Genomic DNA, 17,500 nt, shown 5'->3' with positions numbered 1-17,500 from the left:
TAAAGTGCGTTTCTGGATTATAATGCTTTTGATGTTGCGATCACTTGTGCAAAGAGCAGTTTGTGGAAGGAAACCGCGACCCGGGATGAGCTGAATGCGCGTTATGCAAGCACAACTCTTCCAAAAACCCCTGTTGCACTGGTTTATGTGGCTGCATTTCTACCGGGCTTTAAAAATAGTTACGTAAATCTTTTAAGATGGACTTAAAACCTTAACCTCAGAGTTCGCCATTGTCCCCGGTAACATCAAAACAAATGCAGAGCGCTCAGTGAATTAATGCGACCGCAGGATTGGTGACTCATTTGTGAGGTTTCAGGCTGCGGCACATTTTACTACAGATCAACAGTTTCCCACAGAGAGCCGAGCAGCACGTCAGCTCCTGACACCAAAGTAAATGATCCACACGTTTGTCCATCCAGTGACAGGAAGATGACTTTAGACTTTATACATTAACTTTTTATAGGCGACGGTTTAGTTCGAGACCTAAAAGATGTTCAGTTACTGTTAATAGAAAACAGAGAACATCAGCGAACAGTTACATTTGAAAAGCTGGAATTAATCTGAGCTGTTCACAAAGACGCAGCTGCTTATGCAACTTCAGCCCGTTTGGGAGCAATAACACGTCTCCCAGGAAGTTCAAAGGGCCTGAAGGTAACTCCTGCAAACGTGCACATTTAGCCAAACCTAGAGGATGAGCATGGAAACCAACAGGCAGCGTGCTGCAGTCGACCGAGTCGAATAAAAGTGAGAAATGATTTACGACTTATTTCTGTTAAAAGGACCAAAACGATTTTCCACAGGAGAAAAAAACACGAGCTTCATCTGTGGGTCAAACTTCACCCCAAACCTCTGCACATCCTCGACACAGGAAACAACACGTTCACGATCAGTGTGATGAGGAGGGCTCCTACACGTACTGTGTGTGATTCACTGATGTATTTATTTTCTTATAGTTTATAATTTTCTGTATCATTTCATTTACTGCTCGCACGGAGGAACCGTGGCAACATAATTTCCTCTGGGATTAACAAAATATTCTGATTGATTGATCGATAGCACACTGATGTTTCTGCCTCTGTGAGGAGCTCAAAAACATAAAGACCGGACCATCGTTCTGCACTGGGTCCAAAAAGCTTCTGATTTCTAACTTTAATTTATACAGAGTTAGTGACAGCAGTGGTCAGCTGCTTTAGATGAAACCTGAGCTTCTTCTGGATGCAGAACGTGCTCTTAAATGATACGACGACACGATCGCATCCCTGGAGACCGCCGTCAAAAGATGGCGTTAAATTTAATGCTGTTGTTAAACTTCAGAATAAAATCAAACTTGACTTGACAGAAACTGGCAAAAGGAAAGAAAAGCAACACGAGATTTCAACACTTCACACAGCTCCGCACCACAGCCCCACAACATTTGGCTAACCTCACTCAGAAAAGGAAAACACTCACACACACACTCTCTGTCTTAATATCTTTGTGGGGACATCTAACTGACATAATGCTTTCCCTAAACCTAACCATGAAAAATGAATGCCTAAGCCTGACCCTTACCCCAAACCGAACTCTGAAACTAAAACCACATTTTGGGTCTTCAAACTTATAGGGAAAAACTCCTCGTCCCCATAAGGACTGTTGGTCCCCACAAAGATATGTAGACACACACACACACACACACACACACACACCGCATGTTATAAACTAACCAATTAAATTTATATTTGAGGCCGTCCTGTTTAATCAATAAATGTATGCAGTGATCCACAACCGGCTTTGAACCACACCACAAATCGGTGTGAATAATTACAACCGTGCGAGTGTGGAGAGCTGCACGATGACTAAAGTGCAACCCAAACGAAAGAGCAGACGCACCTTCACCAGGTGCACACACACACGTGAATTTCACACCAAATGTGTTGGAGCCCAATTTACTTTTAAATGAAAGAATATATACAAAGAGTCCGAGACGTCAACCGAACAGGAAAAGAGTCCGCGCTGTACTCTCATGCAATGCCAATCTGAACCACAAGGTGGAGCTCACGCTACTATCATCACTGTCACTTCTGTTGGTAGCTATGAGCACAGAGACGCTAACATCAGATGCTTTTTGGTAAACGCTGCGACGCATCTTCAAAACTAACCTCACAAAAACTGGAGAGCGGCTTCTTTCGGTCAGATCAGTGCGCTCCTCAGAAACGCTACGTCTGCTCTAATTACAGCAGAATTAACAGGCGGGTATGAGCGTCCAGCAGGGTAACATGTATACGCGACAGAAAGCACATTTACCATCAGAGAAAGCAGCAACAAATGTGTCCACAAGATCTGTGCAAGAAACAGAGGAAGGAAAGATGATGACCGACCGATATGAAAAAATGGGCAGCAGGCAGTGGTAACGGTACAGTGTGGTCTCAGGGTATGAAATGCATTCTGGGATATGACCTCTGGTAGTGAGCAGTAGTGGGATGGTGACATAAAAAGCTGGTACTCACTGCACTTCCTCTAAAGGGAGGGGCTTCACTGGAGGGGGAGGGGCTCTTCCTGAGGCTCCACCTCCTCCTCCGAACTCTGTCCGTTCTCCTCTCTCTCCTCTTCCTCTTTATCTTCTGGAAGCTCAGGCCAGCAGCACTCTGGGTAATCTCCCGCGGGGTCTGAAAGAGGAGCGAGACGTCAGCCAAGTGTGAGAGAAAACTAAAGATGGATCACATCGAGAGTGTGTGTGTGCGTGTGTGTGTGTCTGTGTGGGTGTGTGTGTGTGTGTCTGTGTGTGTGTGGTGCGTGTGTGTGTGGTGTGTGTGCTGTGTGTGTGTGTGTGCGGTGTGTGTCTGTGTGTGTGTGCGGTGCGTGTGTGTGTGTGTCTGTGTGTGTGTGTGTGTGTGTGTGTGTGTCTGTGTGTGTGTGTGTGTGTCTGTGTGTGTGGATGGCAGATGCAAACAGATCATGTTGAGGTGTTGATGATTGTGAGTGTGATAGCAGGTGTTCCTGAGTGTTGTGCGACTGTGTTTGTGTGGTCTGAACCCAGCACGGGCCTTAAAAACTGCACCACAACTTGGCCCAATAAAGGAGGCAGTGGGTTACCGTGGTAACATGCCAAAATCGAGAAGGGAGGAAGCAACGGAGTGAGAGCGAGACGGAGAGAGAGGAGCACAGAAAAAATAAATGAAAAAATAAGAATCAGAGGAGAGACCGAGCGGCAACCTGAGCACGGAGAAATGAAGCCAACACAAAGCTGCAGTTCCTCTGACGGCCACCGGAGGCTCCACCAGTCAGTCATGTTGGAACAAACATGTTTACAGCCTGGTATGAAAAACTGTTTACCCCTCTGGCACATCAGTTCAAGTAATGCAAAACTGAGTTTCAGGCTGTCTGTGTGCAGGGGGCGGGGCATTCTTTTATTGTTTTTTACAGTATTTCCGAACCCTCATTACTTTCTAAGTGCAGGAGATTTCTATGTGAAGTTTCCTGGGCTGCAAAACACATTTAAGCAACAAAACCTATTTTACAACTGCATCAAGTCGCTCAATTCAAAGATAAAATCTGGTTTTTGTTCAGCTGGATTTGTTCCAGAGTCAGTCCAATCAGAGTGAATATGGCGCCTTGGGGCGGAGCTACTTTGTTTCTCTTTCCTCGCTCATTATGTTCAGTTTTAATACACAGGATATCTGTGTTTGCCACTAGGGGGCGTCTCTCCCTCCATTAAACATCTGAAATATATAGAAGCAGCAGTGACTGAGGCCACAGGTGATCTACCTTTGCCACACGCTGTCGCAGCTGTGCTGCGCTCTGCAGACGACTGTTCGGCAGGAAAACTCGCAGCTCGTTTAATTTAACGAGGCCGCAGCGTCGCCACGGCGGGGAGGTGGCAGAAACAGTTAACCCCGGCTCAGCTTTATGGCAGCGCTCAATCAAATGAGATCAAATGAGACGCCCGGCAGTGCAACGAGGAAGCGGTGCCAGACTTCCTGTCCGGTAGAGGTTCTCCTGAGCTTAATGCAACACAAACGATGGCGTGACTTGGACCATAGAGCCAATCAGCTGTGCCAGGCTGTGCGTGACTACTGAACCCCACAGTTAAGGCCGTTAGCATCCACGCACGAGCACAAGCCAATGACAAGGAACAGGAAGAGGAGACATGAAGGAGGCAATCATCGATCGCTGAAACCCGCCTGCACACGTAAACGCGCTTCATCAGGGTTTGCAGCTTAACAGTGAGCAGTCCTTGGTTTGTTTCAGTGTGTGTGTGTGTGTGTGTGTGTGTGTGTGTGTGTGTGCATTATTTTAGTGCCGTGCTCAGGTTTGCATTAACCACACTGAATCCTCATCTTCAGCCTGAAGGCAAAGCCTGAGTTTGGAGGACGCACAGCAGCTAAAGAGCAGCCAGCCTTCACTACAGGCTGCACTCAGCAGTTTTTCTGCCGCGTGGATCGATGCACTAAAAAAAGCCTTACTCATATAGAAAACAAGTTTGTTTTGCAGGGTTCACAGTGTGAAAGCGCTGCTGTAAAGACCTCAGAATCAGCCAGAGTGCCAGCCGCAGTGATGGCGCCCGCAGGTTTGTGAAGCTTTTATTGTAGCATTTTATCCGCTGCCATGTTGGACGAGAGGGTGGAGCAACGAGCTCCTCCATCCATCTCTTTTCTGACACCGAGACGCTCGGGCCTCGAGCTCTTCTGGCGGGACACAGAGGCGTTCCCGAGTCAGGTGACAGTTATGATCTCCTCTGGCATGTCGGGGTCTCCTCCCCGCAGGACGTGGTTGACCGCCATCGCCCGGGAGGCGTCCTAGTCAGATCTCCGAATCACCTCAGCCAACTCCTTCCAGTGTGGAGGAGTGGAGGAGGGGTACTCCGAGCTCCTCCCCCCTCGCTCTGAGGCCGAGCCCGGCGCCTGCTGCTCGTGCAAAGTAACGGAGGGAATACTGCAGTTTCACTCAGCACTGGAGCGCAGCCTCAGCTGCACAGCAAGCTCAGTATTTGGCAGAAAATTGGATACGTGTGTACGAGCACAGAGCGGAGGTTAGCGGAGGTTAGCGGAGGTTTGGCCCATCGGAAACTTTGGCCCCAACTCTGCATCACGCCTCGCGTTTAGATCAGCAAAATGAGACTTTGGCTCGACGGCGTTTACGGCAGCCGGCTCGTCGCTCTGCACTCGCGGTGAAACGAGGAGCAGAGGACGAGCGTTCAGGTCACCTGCACGCCGTGACGCGTACCTGATTTTAAACGTTATTCGTTTCAGGAGTTTTGACCTTTAGAAACTTTCGTTCCTGCTTTCTGTGCAGCACAAAGTCTGACTCATGTTTAATATAATCATTATTTACTCACAGCCATCCTGGTCACAGATTAACATCGAAACATTATGAAGCTCCTCTAAGAGGGAATCACCGGCAGCATTTTCCCCGCGATGAGCGCCTGTGTGTAGGTTGCTAAAGCTCTGCGAGTGAGTGGATGAGATCATCAGAGGACTGCAGCGCAGCAGGGAGACACACACACTCAGAGACAACAACAGGTCTTTTCCACAGAGTCTGGATCCCCCTCAGGACTGACCTCATCCTCCATCCATCACCAACCTGATACGAAGCAGCTCTGCTCTGGGACCAGTGTGTGTGTGTGTGTGTGTGTGTGTGTGTGTGTGTGTGTGTGTGTGATCATCTCCACTGTTACGGTGTTTATTTGTGCTCTCCTGTACAAATGAATGGGCTGTTTGTGTAACGTGTGCATACATATATGGAAATAGAAGCAAAACAGAGTGCGGCGTGTTGGCCTGAGCTCTCTTACACAAGCTTCCTTATCATTTCCTGAAATCATCTTCGGGAACAGTTCTCCACGCTTTCCAGGAAAAAGGGAGCTGCTGTCAGTCGATGCCTTCCAGAAGGTTCTGGTGCGATGCTACTTTTCTCTGTGTTAATTCCAGACATTGTAAAAAGAGCTCCGACACCACCGACTGAAATAAAGCCTCAAATCCTGACGGAGCCTCCACCGTGTTTCCCAGATGACTCACACAGATGCTCCATCAGCCCCGTTTCCTCCGACTATCTGTCCTTCTGTAACTTTCATCCCTCAGCCTTTTCTTCCTGTTTCCCTTCCCTACGAATGGCTTCTTGACAGCCGACCTTCTTCAGACACTGCTTTTGTCCTCCGATTTCCTTAAACTTTTAAGGACACTGAAATATGCCAACATTTCAGCTAACAGCTCTTCAGGAATCAGCCTGTTGGTGCAAAAACACTATTTTATGTCAAACTGTATTATCTTTGGTATTTGTCACAGATTGAAGTAAAGAAATGAGAACAAATGATGTGTTTCTGTGACAGGCTGCGGCTAACAAAGTGCCTAAAGATACAATTCTTCTGTTGTGTAGACACAACACCGATTCATCCTTTTCATGCCTGAATGACTCAAATTGCAGAGCTAAGTGAAGGTGATCAGGTACAAAGACCGGAGGGAAAAAGCAGCCCAAGACCAAAGAAAATCTTTGAAAGACCTTCAGAAGGCCGGCTGTGCTGTCTGAGTGACGTGTATGATAATAAAGCACACTGCTCCTCTGCATGCAGCGTCCCAGGTCTCCTGGTGTCTAAATAAACCGTCGCCCAGGTCATCTGCACGAATGAGCTTGAGCTTGTTGGACCGGAGCCTCCTCAGACTCTTTGGTCTCAAACTCAGTTTCTGACACTGACTCGTGCACACCTACGAGGGCTCTACACCTGCCCGTGTGCACTAACCCTAACCCTTCCACGACACGTTCGGCCGTCCCTGCTCTGTTAATATAAAAGTGTCACCGGGATGAATTCCCCTACACGCTGCACTTCCTGCTGCTGTGGCGTAGCGACTCTCGGATTAATGCCCCGCCGCAGGACGCGGCCTCCGTCTGTTTTGCCGTCCGTACCTCTGTGCCGCCGAGCTGCCTAAAATATATTTAGGCTGCAGCGTTCATCTGGATATTTTGCATATCTTAATTAGTGCTTACAAAACATGCAAATCAGCCGGTCGGCCCCAATTAATTAGCTTTGTGGGCTTTCTCCTGAAGTGGCGGTACTGAGGGGGCGTCTGTCTGTCTGTCTGTCGCTGTTTTTGTCCTAACCTGAATTTAATCAATCGGGTCAATTAAAGCGCAGATTCCTGTTTACAGTAACAGCAGAACAGATCTGAAGGTGCAGGGCTGCTTCCTGTGAAACAATGTCCTCTGATTCGTTTCACACGAGGTTCTTTTCAGCGCCACAGCTCCACTTGTTATTTGTTTTATTAAAACTGAATCACAGTAATTTCTGCAGTGCAAGAAGGATCAGCCGGCTGCAGCGGGAGGGAGGTCCAGGTGTGTGCGGCGAGCACGCCATCAGTGCATGCACAAAAGTAATGTTTGAATTCCACTTCGTCTGCACTCATTTAGCAACATGCCGAGGTCGACCGTACGGCCAGATCCATCCAGCACACAGGACGCGGCTGGATTACAGAGTGCAGCTGACGCTAGCAAGTTAGCATCCGCATGGTAACCCATCACAGACAGACAGGGGGCGCTGCAGCGCCAGCATGTGGTGTGTGGCACCATAACAACTTTTAACTGGCGTTAACATTAAACATCCTCTAGAATAAACTATGAATGATTTGTTTGTGGGGATAGGTTAATTGATTAATCTACATTGACCATAGGAGTGAATGTGAGTGCGAATGGTTGTCTGTCCCGGTGTGTTGGCCCTGTGACAGACTGGCGACCTGTCCAGGGTGTACCCCGCCTCTCGCCCTATGACAGCTGGGATAGGCTCCAGCGCCCCCTGCGACCCTGAAAAGGATAAGCGGATGGATGGATGGGTGATTTGTTTAACTGCTACCCACTTTTTTTGTGGTGCAAACTCTGACCCACCAAGCTGTAGACGACTCTGGGAACCAAACATCCTTTAGCAAAGACACAATTTGTCTTTGGAAGTATTAGCACCGGTGTGATTAAAGCCAGTGAGCTACAGAAAGTTTTCTCCACATGTGCAGTTCTGCGGAGCCTCTTTAAAGTTCAGCTCTGGTTCTGCAGCTCATGCAGGGTGGGAACAGAGACCGCAGCAGGCCGCAGACTGACGGGAGCTGCTCACATGCTCGGAGACCAGGAGTTACATCCAGTAACCGCCCCTTCCCTGTGGCTGCAGAGAGAACAGCACACCCCCACACTTAAACTGCATTTATCTGATGAGTGTCTTTTATACCTGTGTGCAGCCACGTCTGCATAAGCACATGAAAATAAAAAGACTGAACATCAGTGACATCACTGCTGTCAGGCCTGCTTCAGTCTCAGCTTCCATCCAGCCTTCGTGATCCTGGTGTTCAGTACCTGCCCGGCACTGAGCAGCGAGCACACAGCCGGAGAGCCGCCGGTGCAGAAAGTGGAACATCTCGCAGCTAAAGATCCGGATATTTTTCCTCAGGAGTTGGTAGAGACCCAAACTGGGAACTCATCGGCTCAACAACCATGGCCTGATGGCTTCTGGAGGTTACGGGCAACAGGAACAGGAAGCCAAGGCCCCAGCATCAATCCCTGCTGTAAAACAGCACCAAGTGGCCATTAGAGGAACTGCAGCTTCCTGCCAGTTTGGCTGCTTAAACTCGATCCTCGGAGTAACCGGCCGGTTTGCAGAGCAGAGTTTCAGGAAGCACAGAATAACTCTCAGCATGTTCAGGAATCCAAGGAGGATGTTTAATACACGGCCTTATTTTCACGGCGGTGAAACGTCGAGGAGCTCTGACAGGCGTTCTCTTCACCTTGAAATCTGCTCCACCAGTCTGACTGGTGCTTCATCGTGCCAGCAACTCCAGTTTGCTTTTAGAGGGAATTAACTCTGATATACAGCTCTCTGACTTCACCTTTTGTTTTACTTTACTCGGCTAAAAACATCAAATGTGGCGAAAATCTGAAGTTTTAAGGAAGTGAAGAAGAGCTGTGTTTGTTTTTGGCTTAATGACAGCATATTAGTGACACTGTGGGGATTTCCACACAACGACGGTGACACGAGACCTGCTGACAGACAGTAAGCTCAACGTTTCTCAGTGAAATCGGAGCGTTTGTGAACGCGGATTCAAACAGGACTTCATTTATTCGCTGCACTCCTTCCTGCTTTAGCTCTTCCTGAAACACGCCTCCAAAGACTGTCTTTCATCTTCATATCTGTCAAACACCGGGAAGCTCGTCGGAGGAATGCAAACGCCCCACAGCAGACTCGGTTCAGGTTTGTTTAACATGAGATCTCAGCGATGCGGGCACGTCACTGGTCTTCATATTCTCCTGTGTGATGTCGTACAGCTGACAAGTTTGTCTTGAGATTCTGGTATGTCTTGATTTGATTACGTGGCTCCAGTTCTGACATCAGATCATTAGATAAAGCTTGCTGATGTGCTTTTCGCAGACTTTGAGTGTGGAGAAAAGTAGGCAGAGCTTTCACAGCTGCTCTGCTCTCCAGGAGTTTTTTTGACGTAGTTTAGGCCGCACAGAAAGATCTTGTTGAAGCAAATATTTATTTCCATTTCTATTCATTAGCTTTGTTTATGGACACTGATGGAAATATCCCAGAGCAGCCAGTGTTTTTTAACCTGGCATTACTTCAAATCCAGGACCCAACTTTAATATGCACATGCTTTGTTTATGCACAACAATACACAAGGAGCTCAGGTTTGGGACATCTTTCAGGTCAAACATCGACCCCCAAACACTCCCAAGTGTCACAAATAAGCATGTTACAGCCTGCTATGAAAAGCAGCTTTGGTGTGTACAGGTAAACCCACTCGCCCGTCACAACAGCTGGAAGGGGTTACATTTCCACACCTCTCACTTGTTTGGAGTTGGTGCCTTTTTAACAGAATTAATTGATTTTTAAAAACGTGGCTCGTTGTGGATTTTACTAAAAGAGCATCCAAGAAGTTTACAACATCCCCACACAGCGACCGGGAAACTCCCACTCCACCCTCCAGAACCTCGTCCCTGGACTCAGAGGTGCTAACTCCCACCCCAGCTGCCCCAGCTGGAGATCGTTGCTGGATGAAGCCAAATGACAAACATCTGTGAAGAGCTGAGATCCTGAGAACACCGAGCCCTCCACCCTCAGCTTCACATCAATTCAATTTTATTTATAGAGGTAAAGACCCTGCAGGAGAAACCCCAACAATCAAACGACCTGCTGTGAGCAAGCACTTGGCGACAGTGGGAAGAAAAAATGCCCTTTTAACGGAAAGACACCTCCAGGCTCAGGGAGCGGCGCTCACCTGCTGTGACCGGTGGGGGGTGAGGGGAGGACAAAACAAAGACACGCAGTGGACGAGAGCCGGAGGTTAATAATGACGAACGCAGAGGTGTAAACACACAATCAGGGTCAGCAGAGCCAACGCCCACGAGTCTTTCTTACTGCCCGATCGCTGGGACCAAACATCCACCTCAGGCTCGATGCCCACAGACATCCCAGAATCCAAAAAACACATGCAGGAAAGTCCCACGCACCCCAGCTGGTCCCGAGAGCATCCAGAGCTGGTCCAGAGTTCCAGGACCAGGACAAAACCGCATCTCCTGAATCGGAGCTTCGCCTAACAGATGGACTCTCCTCTCAGCACGCTGAGGGTTTTTGTTTTTTGGACAAACTGAACAATAATGAGTGTATCTTATTAGCTTCAGCTCAGCTCGCGACGGCCACCGTGACTACATCTGCGTCGTACGTTATCTGTACCGCATCTGAACGCTGGATTCATCTAAATAAGAGAAATGATCACGAGCTGAATGTGTTCATGTTAAACAACAATGAGGGAAAAGCATCTGTGCTGCGGAGGCGTGCACGTCTCACCCTTTAAAGGCCGTGTGCAGGAAAGCAGCAGCATCATTCATTTCCTTTAAGCGCTCTTTAAAGGCCTTTAACATCCACATTAATCTGTGCACCCTCCCCGGGCGAGCAGCGAGCGTGTACGCTCTCGCAGTGAAAGCCGATACGTCACGCGCTCCTCGCCTCCTATTGGTGGGTGCGAACACACCCCCTTCATTTCACTTTCGCTGCTGTATCTCCATATTAACCTTCGTGTAAAAGTGACACCTCCCTTTCTTCCCTCCCTTTCTCCCCTCCCCTCCGCCTCGTCGGTAATCCGGCGGATTCATCCAGATGGATCGTGGTGTTAAAAAAACAAAAAGAGCGCCTGACAGTCTCGCTGCTCGTGGTTTTTGTGTGTTTTAGCTAATTAATGTCTCAAGATTAATGTGTTGATGATTAAATGGTGTGAAAACATTACACATTCTGTATTTAAACAGCCACACTCTTTTGCCTCCTTCCAGCGCATTCATTAATGTCATTTATTGCAGCAGTGCGAGCCGCTCGGATGTGGGGAAACAAACTGTTAAAATGGTGACAAGTCGCCGGACTTGGAACCAGACTGCGGGGTCGGGTTAGTCTGCAGTCTGGAGGCTTTCGTCGGGTTTTTTCTGGTGAGGGGGAGAGGTATTCGGCTGGAGCCTGGCTCCTCCACTCATCTGCATCTTATTTGAATTTCCTGCTTGCATAATTCCTCGGTTAATGGGGAACTGCTCGGCACCGGCACAGCTGTTTTGCCTTTCCTGCCTGGCAAGACGCCGCTCGCTCAGTGAGGGGAGGAGGGAGGGACGGGAGAGGGGGTGGAAGGGGGGGGGTGAGGAAAAAAATCTTCAAAAAGAAAAAAATCTGCAAGTCATGTGGTGCAAAAATACAGTACAAACAACGTGTGATCCCCCGAGGACGGAGGAGGAGGAATGGAGTCAAACACCCACCCACTGCCTGCTTCACCCCCCCCTCGCATGTACATACACACACACACACACACACTTTGATAGCACCACACCCCCTTCGCCACAGCCACACTGAGCATGTGCAGTGATGGTGATGAGCCTCTCCTCTTCCTCTCCCACCTCCCCCTCCCGTCCGCCTCCTCACCCAATCCTCAGCTCTGCCATGCTGGTCCTATAATTGGTTAGTAACAGGCTTGGGCAGCACCACCGCGTTGCACCAGTCGGACTTCTACCAGCCGCATTAGCGTGTTTATGCATTCGCAGCCCTATTAGAGGCTGTTTGTTCGCTCATTAGCAAACCTGAGCTGGAGCTTGAACCTTGCCACAGCCGCGGTAATCGCCGAAAGAACGGCCGGCGTGCTGGAATCTGTGGTGGCGACCTGTGGAACAGTTTGTCCTGAGCCCACGAGTATTTAGATCAAGCTCCCACTGTGAGGCCGATGTAGAGTTTGTGTGTTTTTGGTGGCCGCCTCAGAGGTTTTAGCCTGGAGAAAAGGAAAATCCCCAGCAGGGTTACTCGACTAACACAGATTTAGTCAGAAATAAAATGCAAGGATTTCAGTTTAAAGTCGAACCCAGAGAACCGCTGCCAAACAAAAGCCTGATACGTGGATTCGATTTATGTGATGTGTTTTTAAAGATGGGGCTTCGTGTCTGCGTTAGACACACACAGGCTGTGTTAAAGAGCTAACAAATTTCCTGCTGCACATTCTGCATTCGTGCATCCATCATGTTGACAGAGCGGTTTTCCTTCTTGTTTTTCGTGTTTGCCGTTTCCCAAAAAGATACTTTTTCTGTTTCAGCCCAAGAAGCATCACCATAAAATTACAACATGTTTCCATCCATCATCTTCCACTTATCCAGTCACACCAGCAGCAGGCTGAGCAGGGTATTCCAAACATCCTTTCTCCCTAGAAACACTTCCCAGCTCCTCCTGGGGAGGAGATCTCCAGGCATTCCCAGGACAGATGAGATGCATAATCTCACCACTGGGCTCTGGGTCTACCCCAGGGTCTCTTCCCAGTTGGGCGTGCCCAGAAAACCTACAAAGGGAAGCACCCGGGAGGCTTCCTGTGTGGCGGGAAAGCTTCTCCGAGCATCCGCCAGATATCCGAAGTCCTCATCCGTCCTTGAGCCGAGCCATCCTCCAGAGGAAGCTCGTTCAGCCGCTCGCATTCGTGACCTCTACCCTGCATACCCACCACCGACGGGGGCATGCAGGGCAGGCTGACCCCCATCATCGCAGAATAAATGCTTATGTTAAACTTGTATTAAACCATAAACAGCCCAACCCTGCATCAGCACTGTGCAAAAGTCCTGAGTCACCCCTCATTTTTGATGTTTGGTGGAAAATTAGAAATGGGTGCTGTGATTTAAACATCAGAGACACAAACAGAGTTTGTGCACTTCTAACTTTAAAGTGAGTATCTGATGTGAGTAGCTCTCCGTCAGCTCTGTGAGGATCTTCAGGAACATTTCTCCAGACTTCCTGAAGCTCTTCTTTGGATGTTTCTGCCTTTTGTTCTGCTCTCTGTCAGGATGCTGAGGCTCTGCGGAGGCCCATCCATGACTGATACACGTGGCTGCAGACTCCTCCCCCTGACGACCTCGTGCATGCTGACCGTGACTTGGACCCATCACTCAATCAGACCTGTTACTCTAGCCAGTGTTGGGTGGGCCAGATGTGGCCCCACTGTCACTGCACACCTGACATCTGGCCGTGAAAGGTGGACGTGTGGCTGTGACGTGACATCCTGGCCAGATGTGGGCCACATTTCAATCATTTACTGGGTTTTTGGGGATGAACCTGTTAAAGTGACATTTTGATTTACACGTCAGTGTGCCGAGTACTGCTGCACTCGTTTTGAAGTGCAGGTTTTAGTGAACCGCTTGTTTGAAAAGTGAAATAATCTGGGGGTGTAGAGTTAAAAAGGAGTGTGCTTACTTATTTATCCCCCCTGTTGCTGCTCATCTGTGCTGCAGGCTATTATCCACGAGCTGCAGAGCACACCAAACACCAATCCACAGCTCTGTGGAAAGCAGACATCAGGTTCTCACGAGGAAGATGATATCTCAGGTTCTGGTGAATTTTCATAATTCTTCCTGGTTGAGCGCAGCCGCTGGAAAGTGACTGAACAAGATCACACCGCGTACAGTAGGACGATGAGTCTGTGTTGCATGTTTGACAAATCTCTCTGATCTGCTTCAAAGCAACTAATAAACCAAACAAACCTTGTTTCAATCAAGAACCACTGCTGTAAGTCTCACAGAGAGGGAACCGAAAGCTCCTCACATCAGTGAAATCCTCCAATCAGGCTTTGGGGATTAGCCTCCAGCAGCCATGAACTGTAATAAATGATGGCTGAGCTGTTGGGAGGAACATCTTCAGACTTCAGACGACCACTTCAGGCTTCACGAGGATGCAGAGGAGCACACGTGACCTCTCCACTCAGAAATCACACACAAAAGAATGCTTTTTCTAACCACATTTTCCCCCCATAATAAAAAGGCGATCCGCCGATAGCCGTCTGTACATTTATGGGAATGCTGCAAAGAGGAAATGCTAACAGCTAATTCAGCGTGCCGAATTGGCCGATTTGGCAGTTTGCCCAAAGATAAACAAGTACAGGCTTTAAAAGTCAGCTGGGTTTACACTGGAGTGATTTACAGGCCGGCTCTAACGCTGACATTTGAAGCTGCTGTTATTACACATTACACCTCGCTCCTCTTCCAGCCGTTATTCTGGAGACGTGAATGAAAAGCTCGACGCTGACGGGTCTGCTCAACTTTTTATTGTTGCTGCACAATTAAAGCAGGATTCCTGCAGCCGTCCGCACACTTTAATACCGCACGTTGTGTGCGTGCGCCGGTAAGCCTTTTGCACACTTGCACAGACATAATATAATCAATGAAACCTTATTAGATGTTTTTACTGTGTGTGCGTTTCCAGATCAGTCACAGCTGTTGTGTCTGTTTTTATTACTTTCTCAGCAGGTGGGGAAGCCTCTTTTTTTCCTATTCGCTCTTTATTCAGCTCGTCGCCTCTTTGTCCCGTCCTGTTATTAGCTCGGTCGAGCACCGGTCATCCTGACATATTGAGTCCTCAGCAACACGAGATTTCTGCTTTCCCCTCACCAATAACTCGAGGGGGATTTCACCGCCGTCCAGATCAGTAATGAAATCTGCGGCGTCTTTGTTATTCAGCTCCACTCATTGTTTTTGGTTTAAAGGCAGAAAGAGCAGATTGAATGTGAGGCGCTCCATCTATCACAGCGTTTGTTAATAATGCAGTAACATCCAAAAACGCGGTGATCTGTACCTCCCTAATTAAAATCAGGCTTGCAGATGTTTTCCTGCCCCTAAAGTCCCCCGTTTGTTTTTAAGGTTTGACTTAAAATGCAAGACTTTGCTGGCTTCACTTGATAGTTGGCTGAATATCTGTGGAGGTTTTCTACATATACTTGGCCTCCAGATGTGCTCAGAGTTTTTGCAGATGTTTTCCCTGCCCCCTCAAAAATGTCCCATGTTGGGGTTTCTGTACATTTTTATGCCACTTAAAATGCACAAATTTGCCATTTTTCCTACTTTGAATTGATGCAAACACGGGCGCGTCCCGCCGTACTGACGCCGCCGGGTTCCTGCTGACGCATGAACGTGCTATAGCATGATATGAACATTAGTGCAGCGTGTTTACTTTACGACAGCAGCGACACACATGGCTGAAAGCTGCTGGCTCGGCTGTGGAGGAGTCGGCTCCAAAGGCGCGAGCGCCTTCGGTACAGATGGTTCTCCCGTTTATAAGAAAGAAAGTTCCCACAGTACCACGACAGCTTGTTCATGACCGCTTCAAGCACTTTAAATGAAGGCAGCTAGCTGGAAACCTGCAAAACTAATGTTTAGAGGGAAAAGCATTCACCCACACATCAACTTCAGACATCTGTCCTCTTAACTGTGGACTGCAGCCACAATAATGAGGACAAAAATGAGGTTTTTTCCACTGGTGGACACGAATGAGCCGATAAAAGTGCAGCTTAGAAAAACTACTCATTCTGCTCAAACTCCATTTTTCATCCTTGGACTACAGAAGCTTTGCACGAGTCAAAGGTCTTCATCTTAAAGACAGCCAGTCCCAGTAACTTTAGCTCCTCCCCCTTTGAGAAAACATCTCTTGATTGGTTGATACCTAAAAACACAACGTTTGAACAACAATCATTCAAGTGGGCGGAGTTTTTTGCCTGAGATGACCATATTAGGGTGTTAGAGTGTTTCGAACAATCTGAAGTCCAAGCTGCTGGCTAACAGACTTTAGGACCATTTTAAACGCGCCCTGCGGTGCCTTGTGAGCAGCGACGTGCAACAGTTGTCGACACCATGTCAGCACCTTAGCTCCTAGATACAGTTCTTGCAGGTTGTGCAACTTTCTTAACCTGGTGTGGCGAGTTGCAGCTGGGATGAGTATGCGATTGCGGCAGATGGTCGCCCCTCCACGAGATTTTCCTTCCTACTGTCGCCGAGTGCCTGTAGGCAGTCGTCTGACTGTTGGGGCTTTTCTGTACTACAATACAAAACGGTGTGAGGGGGCTGTTGTTGGGATTTGGTGCCACAACAATTCAACTGAACTGAATTGGAATCATCTTGCATGTTAATGATTCAGTACAGAAGCTCAGAGACTCGCAGATTATACAGGAGATGAAAACATTAAACTTCATCCTCGCTATATATAAGAAACAGCAGAGCAGGTCCTGTTTACCATTAAAAAGCTGCTTCTGTTAACCACATCATCACACCTGCACTTGTTCCTCGGGTCTGTCATCTTACCCACTGAGGCTGTTTTGGTGCGAGTTACACATTTAGAGACACGGGCTGCTCTCTTTTGAATATAATGGATCTAAATGGCACTCGCCTTGATGGGGAGGTGCTCGAAGCACCAAAAGCATGTTTGAAAACCTCAGCAGCAATCTCTCTCTCTCGCTCTAGAAATCATGATGCTGCGACCCAAAATAAATCCACAAACTTGTTGTGAGCAGTTTCATTTGGGAACCATTTTCTTTACAGAACCAGAGCCTCCGACCGACGCGTCTGATAGGTCGATATAATCGTTCTAAACATTAACAGAAGTTCTTTAACTGCTATAGTGTCTGTTTTCATGTATAACATCTATTTAAATCAGAGAAGGCTGTCCTGCCTTTGCAAACAGAGGAAACTGCTGACCTCTGACCTCCTCTCATGTTGCTTCCTTGCTGCTTCTTCTCCCTTTGCAAACCTCTGAGTCTCTGCATTGTGACATTAAAAGGAAAATCAGCCGAGGTCCCAGATGACACAGCCGACTGACCCGACTTATCTTTATCATCTTCCCCTGTAGGATGAAGCGCAGGCTAATAATAGCAGTGTGAAAACTTGGCCTATAGCCGTACGTTCGGCCTGGTTTCGATGTCGCGCTGCACACGACGCTGCACAAGCCTCACAGTAGCCTCGCTTCTTGCCTCCTATGCTTTAATATATCTTTGTTTATTACAGCGTGTGTGTGTGTGTGTGTCAGCTTTAATATGGCTGCACAGACGCTAACCGGAGCTAATACAGAACAATGTCCTGAGCTACAGGATAATTATCACACAATGATGTTAAAAATCAGGCAACACTCAACTCGGTGCTGTCGGTAAGGATCACAGTGATGGCACACACACACACACACACACACACACACACACACACACACACACACACACACACACACACACACACA

General features: G+C 48.2%; 1 protein-coding gene across 4 annotated transcripts in view; it reads right to left on the bottom strand.

Annotated features, from left to right (window-relative positions):
• The window catches only part of LOC102310439 (zinc fingers and homeoboxes protein 2), a 122,924-nt gene that overhangs the window by 83,559 nt on the left and 21,865 nt on the right, over window positions 1–17,500 (bottom strand). For 3 of the 4 annotated variants that reach the window (XM_042214570.1, XM_042214572.1, XM_042214569.1), the window contains one exon: window positions 2,487–2,645. The gene's annotated coding sequence lies outside the window, so the exon portion shown is untranslated. Of the gene's footprint in view, window positions 1–2,486; window positions 2,646–5,767; window positions 7,687–17,500 lie in introns of those variants that run through there. The other variant, XM_042214573.1, reaches the window with a different exon arrangement.

This window comes from Haplochromis burtoni, unplaced genomic scaffold, assembly GCF_018398535.1.
Source record: "Haplochromis burtoni strain Fernald_Lab_line unplaced genomic scaffold, NCSU_Asbu1 Contig_588, whole genome shotgun sequence".
Taxonomy (NCBI): Eukaryota; Metazoa; Chordata; class Actinopteri; order Cichliformes; family Cichlidae; genus Haplochromis; species Haplochromis burtoni.
This window is presented reverse-complemented; position numbering and strand designations above follow the sequence as displayed.